We start from the raw sequence: 10,383 nt of genomic DNA, 5'->3' as shown, positions 1-10,383 counted from the left end.
AGCGGGGAGATTGTTGTGTGTGGAGCTAAGATGGATATGGGAGAGAGGAGAGAGGAACAAGGGCCAAAAACATACAAACAAAAAAGAATGCTAGGGGACCTTACCATTGGAGTGGAGAAATGAGAGACTATCAAATGGGGAAAAACAAAAGGGGGAAAAGGAAGAAAAAAAGAAAAGAATAAATAAACAAAATTTGGAAAGGGAAAAGAACAGCAAATTTCCCAGGTATTCCACCGGTGCAGTTATGAGGTCTGGGGAAGTTTTTCTCAGGTGTTGGAGTATAGCCTGGCTAGAAGGCGTAGAGGTATACAAAGCCAGATATTCAGAGAACAGAAAGAGAAGGAAGATATAGAGAGATGAGAAACTGAGTAATGAAGAAAGACAAAAAGGGGAAAAGAGGGAAAAGAAAACAAAACAAATTAAAAAAAAAAAGAGCAAGAAAAGCCCCCAGAAAAACAGAAGAAAAAAAAACAACAGCAACAACAACAAAAAAAAAAACAAAAGAAAAAAGAAATGCCCTCGGGGATCTCTCTGCACGTCTGTGCAAGCCGATTGGGTAGTTCCAAGCCATGCTGCTTTGCCTAGCCAGAACGGGCTCCCAACTCAAGAAAAGGAAAAGAAAACAAACAAACAATTCAAAACATACAAACGAACAAAAGCCCCGGGATCCCACCAGCACGGCAGCCCAGACCGGGAAGCAGCTCCACACTCAAATGGAGCTCCGCAGCCCCTCAGGAAGAAGCAAAGATGGCACACAGAGCCAGGTATTTGAGCAAAAGGAGGGGGAGGTTGTGAAAGGTAAGGAAGAAATCAAAATAAGTGGAAAAAAGCAACACCGGCAGCCAAGAAATGGCACTCAGAGAGCCGGCCTGTTTGGGTGGGTGGAATCCAAGCAGCCAGTTGTTCTCAGACAAGAGACTGTGGCTGCGGGAAGCAGAGGAGGCCGAGTGGGCGTGAAGAAGGGTGGGGGGTGGGAAAGCGTATATCACAAATTACTGGTTGTTTTGTCTCCTGCTGGAAGCCCGTGAAGCTGCTTTCTTATACCCCCTTTTTGCTGGTCTCCAATAGGAGCCAAAGATGGCAGATCCGCACTGCGTTAGCTTATAGGTGACCTCTTCATGAATCTCTCCTCGGTGTCCGTTCTCTGTCAGTTTTCTCACTTCATTTGGTGCTTGGCTGAGTTCTTTATCTCTTCATTTGATATTTTAGGGTTTCAGGATTGTTTTTATCTCTGTTTGGCTTAGTTTTTCGGATCTTTGCTGTGGAGGGACGGCGCGGTGCTTCTGCCTAGAGGGCCATTTTGCCGGAAGTCCTAAGACAGTCTCTTTAACAAATGGTGCTGGCATAACTGGATATCCATCTGCAAAAACTGAAATAAGACCCATACCTCACACCACCCACAAAAACTAACTCAAAATGGATCAAAGACTTAAATATAAAATCGAAAACAATAAAGATGATGGAAGAAAAAGTAGGGAAAATGCTAGGAGCCCTAATACATGGCATAAACAGAATATGTACCATAAGTAACAAAGCACAAACACCGGAAGAGAAACGAGATAACTGAAAGCTCCTAAAAATGAAACACGCTCGTCGAAAGACTTCACCAAAAAAGTAAAAAGACAACCTACAGAATGGGGAAAAATTTTTGGCTATGACAAATCCAATCAGCATCTAATCTCTAAAATGTATAAGATACTGCAAAACCTCAACAACAAAAAGACAAACAACAAAATTAAAAAAATGAACAAAGGATATGAACAGGCCCTTCTCCAAAGAAGACATTCAGGCAGCTAACAGACACATAAGGAAATGCTCACGGTCATTAGCCATTAGAGAAAGGCAAAACAAAACTACAATGAGATACAATCTCACAGCAACAAAGCTAGCATTAATTAAAAAAACAGAAAATAATAAATGTTGGATAGGTTGTGGAGAGACTGGAACACTTATACATTGTTGGTGGGAATGTAAAATGGTACAACCACTAAGGAAATAAATTGGGTGTTTCCTTAAAAAGCTAGAAATAGAAGTACCAAATGATCCAGCAATCCTGCTCCTTGGAATATATCCTAGAGTAATAAGAGCTTTCACACAAATAGATATATGCACACCCATGTTCACTGCAGCATTGTTTACAATAGCAAAAAATGGAAACAGCCTAGGTGCCCATCGACAGATGAATGGATAAACAAATTATGGTATATCCACACAGTGGAATACTGTGCAACAATAAAGAACCATGATGAATCCATGAAACATCTTAAACATGGAGGAATCTGGAAGGTATTAGGCTGAGTGAATTTAGTCCATCGCAAAAGGACAAATATCGTATAAGACCACTATTACAAAAACCCAAGAAAAGGTTTAAACATAGAAGACAATATTCTTTGATGGTTATGAGGGTGGGGAGGGAGGGTGAGGGGTATTCACTAACTTGAAAGTGGACAAGAATTATCTTAGGTGAAGGGAAGGATAGCACACACTACAGGGGAAGTCAGCACAATCGGACTAAACCAAAGCTAAGAAATTTCCTGAATACAACCAAACACTTCAGGGGATGGAGTAGCAAGGGCGGGGCTCTGGAGACCATGCTTTCAGGGAACATCTAGGTCAACTGGTATAATAAAGTTTTTTAAGAAAATGTTCTGCATCCCACTTTGGTAAGTGGCATCTGGGGTCTTAAAAGCTGGCGAGCAGCCATCTAAGATGCATCATTTGTTCCCAACCACCTGGAGTACAGGAGAATAAAAAACACCATGGACACAATGAAAGTATTAACTCAAGAGACAGAAAGGGCCACATAAACCAGAGACTTCATCAGCCTTAGACCAGAAGAACTAGATGGTGTCTGGCTACCACAATGACTGCCCTGACAGGGAACACAACAGAGAGTCCCTGACAGAGCAGGAGAAAAGCGGGGTACAGAACTCAAATTCTAGTAGAAAGACCAGAGTTAAAGGTTTAATTGAGACTTGAGGGACCCTGGAAGACGTGGCCCCCAGGCTCTCTGTTAGCCCAAAACTAAAACCATTCCTGAGGCCAACTCTTCAGACAAAGATTAGACTGGACTATGGGACATAAAACTATACTTGTGAAGAGAGTGCTTCTTAGATCAAGTAGATGCATGAGATTATATAAGCAGCTCTCATCCAGAGGTGAGAAGAGAAGGCAGAGAGGGTCAGGAGCTGGTTGAATGGACACGGGAAATCCAGGGTGGAAAAGAAGAGTGTGCTGTCACAGTATAAGGGGAGCAAGTAGGGTCACAAAATAATGTATGTATAAATTTTTGTATGACAGACTGACTTGAATTGTAAAATTTCACTTAAAGCACAACAATAAATAGAAAAAAAAAAGAGAGAAGAACAGACAGGGAAAAAGAGACACAGACAGAGGGAAGACACCATGTGTCGACAGAGACAGATCCATCTATAATCAGCAAAGGAACACCAAAGATTGCCAGAAGCCATCAGAAAGTAAGAGAGATGCATGGAACAGTTCCTCTCTTAAAGTTTCCAAAAGGAGTCAAGATTGCTGAGACCCTGGTTGGACTCCTAGCCTCAGAACTGTGAGAAAATAAATTTGTTTTTTAACAGCCAAAAAAAAAAAAAAAAGAATCCTCCATAATTCTAATGAAGAATAAAGTCAAAATTACACAGCTTCCAAAGTTCCCTCAAATTTGGATGCTATCCATATTTCTTCCTCTTGTCTTCCACTGACCCTACCTACCAGTGTAATCAGTCTCTCATTCCTAAACAGTTCTTAGACTTCACTCAAACTGTTCCTGCTGCGAGAAGTGCTCATTCCTGATATTCTGACTATTGAAGACCCACTCTTCTTACAATATTCTATTCAAATACTAACTTTTCTAAGTCTTCCCAAATGTTCCCCAATCAGAATTATCTGTCCCTTAGACATATCTTTAGAGGAATTTGTTTACGCTTTTTATTAATAAAAGGATTATCGTCAACTTTATTTTATCACTTATACTGTGTTTGAAATTAAAGTTACTGAGTATGTTAATTGTCAAGAATTGTGAAGAGTCTGAGATTTTTATCCTGATTTAAGATAACAAGTTTTCCTTTCAGATTCATAGACGCTAGCAGAAAACAAGAAATTCCTGGGTCAGAAACAAAGGACTTTATTATCTAACTAAAGGATTTCATGTAGCAGTTGCCAGAGTATCAGCAGTTGTATTGGTTCCCTGAGCCCCTGATCCCACAGGGTGACCCAAAAGAGCCTGGTGACATTTGTGCACACACAGTGGTTTGCATTATAGGAGAGGAACCCTGACCTTATGTAACCCAAATCTTTTATAGTGAGCAGTAAGCCTACCTTACCATGGACCATCAGAGAATGAACAAATCAGTCTTAGAAGAAGTACAACAAGAATGCTCCTTAGAAGAGAGGATGGCAAGACTTTGACTTGCTTACTTTGGACACATCACCAGAAAAAACCAATTGCTAGAAGAAGACATCACAGTTGATAAAAGAAAGGGTCAGTGAAAATGAGGAACCTCTCAATAAGATGGATTGACACAATAGCCATAACAATGGCCTCAAACATACGAATGATCATGAAGATGGTGTATGTCTCAGGCTAGGTTCTCTAGAGATGAAAAACCAGTGAAGAATTTATATATATATGTATGTATATATATATATATATATATGTATATATGTATGTATACGTATATATATGTATATATATACACACACACACACATATATACATATATGTACATATAGACAGAGAGAGGGAAGAGAGAGAGATTTATATCAAGGAAATGGCTCAAGTGGTTGTAGAGGCTGGAAAGTCCTAAGTTCAGGCTGGAGGCTTCTCCTGACTGACATAGCCACAGGTGCTGGTGAATCCAAGATAAGAAGGTCGGATAGGAGGCCTCTTGCTCACAGGCTGTGGAGGCCGACAAATCCCAAGATCAGCAGGTAAGATGACTCAGGTAAGCTGCTAGCTCAAGTCCCAAGAACCGGAGGTCAGATGAACAGGAGCCAGTTGCAGGATCCAGAGTGAGCAAAAGCCAGTGAGCCTTGCCAGAAAGTCCAACTATATTGGATGCAGGCCACATCCCCAAAGAAACTCGCTTTCAACTGATTGGCTGCTCACAACAGTCTCATCATCGAGATGATCACATCATATCAGATCTCATTATGGGGGTTATTACATCATTAAAAACCTGCCAAACTACATCATAACTGCTGAACCACTGAGGATCATGGCCCAGCCATGTTGGCCCTCAACCTTAAACATCACAGTGCAGGACTAGGCAATGTTTTATTCTGTTATACAGAAGATCTCCACGAGTCAGAGCCAACTGGGTGGCAATTATCACCACCCTCCACCAAGCCTGCCTGACCTTTATTCTGGAAGGAGACATTATCTTTATTATACTGGCCAGTCAACAAGACTGCCCTTTGCTCCAGAGGCTGATCCCTTTTCTCTACCTTTCAAGTCTGTTCACTATTCAAATATTCCTTAAAAAATAGTCTGGAGCAAATGCAGTCAGTACCTCTGCTGAAAAGACATGAAGAAATGTGACAAACCCATGGAGTATTGTCTCCTAGCATTAGTTTCCTCCATACTGCACACCCTTCCCTGGAATATAGACACCCACATGGCAGGAAGAATATTTTATTCATATCTTCCATAGTTCTCACATAACAAATGCTTGTTAAAGAAGGTCCATCAAATCTTCTGGGTAATTAAAGAGGTGTATCAGGGATGTTGATAACGTCTTCTGTCAACATTCTACTTTTAGAGAACCTGCCCTACCCATAACTGCATGGAAACCAACGAGACTATATTTTAATTTTGATAACACAGTCTCCTTGTCCCATATAGGTTTTCCTCTTTAGGGGTGACTAACTCTCAGATCCTCCAATTCCTTAATCCCGTCCCACTTCCTGCAGTCATCAAGACCAGATCCTAGGAAAGGACGTAAGGTATATTCACACCGGGGTAAAAATGACTGATTACAGCTTTAATGTTACCCATCTGAAAATGACAATGACTGAAGTTCAAGAAGAATGGAATATAAATTGTGAGAACATGGGCAAATGTTAGCAATCATAATAAATAGAATTTTTTTTACTGTTGTTCCAAAATCGTGCATTCATAATACACTGATGAACATTTTCCCTGCCTACATGCAAGAACAAGGGTCCTTGGGTGGCACAAATAGTATGCTCTGGGCTACTAACTGGAAGGTTAGTGGTTCGAATCCACCAAGTGGAACCATGGAAGAAAGGTCTGGCTATCTACTTTCATAAGATTACAGTCATTGAAAACCCTGTGGAGTGCATTCTACTCTGACACACATGGGGATGTCATGAGTGGAATCAACTCAATGGCAAACTTGGGAAGTGAGTGCTGATATTATAAGGGAATGAATTAATATGCAAATAGTCTGAGAGTAGAGATACAATATTTTCCATTTTCATGTCAGGTATAGCTCTGCTATCTGAAAGCTAAAAAAAGTAACACAAAGTGGTTTTGAAACACAGACAGGGAAAACAACTTGTTCTTGCCAAGACAAAACATTTGTTATACCTTTGTCTGAAGAAAATCTCTAACCTAGTCTAAAATGTGTTTTATTTTTATTTCTTTTTCCTTTTTCAAATTAACATTCTCTCTAAAAACTGAGAGTGTCAAGGAGAGTTTGAAAGGAACAATAATTAAGACTGAAAGACCTAAAGGAAAGGTGATTATCTTAACAGGAGAAATACGCCTGAGTGTGAATGGTCACCAAACGAGTTTTATAAAATATCGAAAGAATGTCTAGGAGATACGCTGCATGGTATTTAATGTAGCATTTTATGCAGAACCCTCAGAAATGCTATAGTAGTTTGTCATTTTGAAACTCTATTATGTGATAATTACAGGCCATTTTTGCTAACTAATATTCATTGCAAAATATCAGAACTCTTATCATCCATGCCTGGTTGCACCCCAGTATTCAGGTCTCAGCTTGGAGTCACCACCTTCAAGAAGACCTCTCTCGTCACTGGTCTCAATCTGCAGCCATTCCACCTCCAGCCAGTCTGAAATGAAATGATCTCATTGCAGTATTTGTTCATCACTCCCTCCCTCCCCCAGCTTCCTGGTGCATGAGATTCACAGGGGCAGGGGCCTGGTCTATTTTTTCATAGCTGTGTCTCCTGGGTCTACAACACTGTCTGAGTAAAAATCATTAATCAAAGAATGAATAGGTCTATTGTCTTACTCTTTCAGGGCCGCAGCTGGGTGCTCTGCTTTCTGTTCGCTTAGTACCCACAGGTTTCTTGGTAGTTGTCAACTGTTGTTAGCAGTGTGCTGGCCACGTTTGCTACCTTAACACTTGTAGATCACAGATAAAACGCTCATGGCTTGGCAAAGAGAAGGAAGGGCCTTTAGTCCTTTCACTCGTGGTTACTGTGGTGTCCTCTTTCACATGCTATTGCTTCCCTTTATTTTGATGCTTGTTTTTTTGTTTTGTTTTATTATTTCTGAGAATAGAGCAAGTCTTCCCCAGCAACTCTTGGATGCCTTAGCATTTCACCCAGTTCCAGTCCACCTCCCCGTCAGCTCCTCCTCCCACTACTTCCCACAGCCTCTTGTGGGGTGGTGTTTGTTTAAACCCCGTTACACGTATGTATACATATAAGTAACATGTTACACAAATTCTCGTCTGATAAATACACAGAAAATAATGATAGAGGTGCAGAGAGAATGCAGGACTACAGATTCTCACTTTTTAAAAAGCAAATACTAACTTAATGAGGGCAAATTCAGAAAATGAACCAAGCTCTTCTATTTAGTGATTGGAAGGTCTTATAGAGTCACATCAAGTTTCAGACTATTTGGTTACCTCAGGTTTCAGATTAGTCCAGCTTTCTGAACCTAAACAGAATTCTAGTAAATATTGTTAGGAAAAAAAGTAGATGTGTCCTTGTCACCACCAACCTCAATATCTATATCGAGTATATATGGGTATATGTATATTCTTTTCTAGGATTCTTTTTAACACAAATCATACTACCGTGCACCCTTCTCCACTGCCTGTTCCTAAATTCCTGCCCATTTCAAATTTTCTATAGAAGCGATTTTCTGAAGGAACAATCAGGAAACTAGCAACTGTTGTAAGTACAGGGTTTGAGGGAGGAAGGGGCCGTGCATTTGCAAGTTAGAGGTGTAATTCATCTCCACGTAGATAACGGTCTGTTTCCCTGGGTGTCTCTAGAATTTTCGTTATTCATCTTGCAGATTAAACCTGGTTACTCAGAACCTGGCATGCGTTTGTAAAAGACAGAAAACAAACAAACAAATCCATTGCTGTCAAGTCAATTCTGACTCATAGCAACCCTGTAGGACAGAGTAGAACTGCCTCATAGGATTTCCAAGGAGTGGCTGGTAGATTTCACTGCTGGCCTTTTAGCTAGCAGCCAAGACAGAGAAGAGTGTATTTAGGGGAAAATAACTGCTAACACATTGAGGAAGAGTGTTTCAAAGCCAAAACTCTTGATGTGACTCTTGATGTGACTGGGACTTCCAGGTAGGGTCTGAACCAAATCCCTTCTTGTCCTAAGTGACTCCATCTGGGATTTCTAAATGCAGTTTCTGTCATACAATGCAGCTTTGTCACTTCTGTGAAACTTTCCACTGTACCCTGATGTAGATAAATGCGATTTTACCTACCTTATTCTGCTAAAGGAAGAGCTTGCAGTTGGAAATGGTCGATATTAGAAAAAGAAAACTCAAGACCTCTACAGGTGTTAGACATGGTGTTGAACATGTGACTTTAGCTGCTAAGCCGATTCTAAGAAGCCGTCCCCTTTAAAACCCTTCAACCATACTTATTATTTTCCAAAACTTTGTTCTAACTAACCCAACTTAGAGTTAAATTAAGTTAATGTTAAATAAAAACAGAGTTACAGGTTTCTGTATCAAAACCCTTTTTCTCTCCTTAAACATTAGAATACTTAGCATTTTCACTCCTATTCGTTCAACAAACTCCTTACTTTTGTGTTTCAACAGAACTCTCCATCATAATGTTAAAGGAACTGAATTTAACATAGACTGCAGATGTCTGGATGCCAGGTAACCTGTGATGTTAGTGGTCGGCCAGAATCCTGTCACCTGGAGCCATCCTCGCAAAGGGGGTCAACCCCTGCAAGGATGGTCCACCAAGACCCTGCCACCTGCAACTTTGTAATGTTAACCAATGAAGAATGTTTTAACTGCACCCTCTGTTTGTGGTTTTCTTCTTCATAAGTCTCTGTATACTGCAGCCCCCTGGAACACATTGTTGGATTTCTCCCAGCACTATGTTTCTCCGTTTTTCAAACTGCCTTTTTGACATAATAAAACTCTTGTTTTTACTTTTAAACAGACTTGCGGTTTCTTTACTATGACAATATGTAGAAAAAATTGCATACAGTTGGCAGACCTTTCTTCAGCAAGCTTTCCTTCTTGCCCCTGTTTATTATGTTTCTTTAGGTCTGTTTCTCACATTAAAAGAAGTATTGTTGGTTTTCCTGTTATTTTTCCTGGGCCTACCCATACAGTAACATCTCTTTTTTTTCTGTTCACCAAACCTAAAGAAATAAAATTATTATACAGTTTCTTCATGACTCCAGTAAAGGTTTTGTTGATTGTTCATTAGATTGAGGATATTGGGTTGCAAATAGGAAGACATCTTGAGAATGATTACAGAAGGTTTCTTTTTCTAGCAATGCTTAAGTGCTTACTGAGTTGAAGAAAATTGAGGGCTAGAGGAGCTGATTCATCCCTACTTCATTGTAACAGATCAACTAAATACTATGAGGAAGACAAGACTGGACCTCTCGATTGAGAGCTCCTGTTGCATTTTTATTGAAATGCTAGTAATCAACTAAATGAGATAGAGGACCGAAGATTATTTTCACCTGCAGGAATTCTTCTGTCGGGATTGGAAAAAATATATTCAATATGGTACTGAAAAATATTGAGGAGATTTTATTGCTGACTGAAAAAAGATGAACAAATCAACTGGTCTGCAGTCCTATCTAGTATGAATCATGAACCATTTTAGAAAAATTAGCTTCCGTTTTTTTCCATTCTGTGAAGAATTAAGAGAACCCTAACTTAAATCACAAAACATTGTTTTATAGTTTTATTGTCTCTGGTATCACACAAAGATATGGTGATGTAATCCATAATAGTTAAGAACCCAAATTTAATAGCCAACTGTCACTTTTTTGCCTAGTCCATATAAATAATCACCTACTTTTATCTTTAATCTTACCTCTGTAAGAAGTTCCTTCATCTTATTCACAAAGTGTTGAAGGATGTATCCTTGCCTCAAAAATATAGATAGCATTTTATAACATATTATATATATGTTATAT

This window comes from Trichechus manatus, unplaced genomic scaffold, assembly GCF_000243295.1.
Source record: "Trichechus manatus latirostris isolate Lorelei unplaced genomic scaffold, TriManLat1.0 scaffold00243, whole genome shotgun sequence".
In the NCBI taxonomy this organism is placed as follows: domain Eukaryota; kingdom Metazoa; phylum Chordata; class Mammalia; order Sirenia; family Trichechidae; genus Trichechus; species Trichechus manatus.
This window is presented reverse-complemented; position numbering follows the sequence as displayed.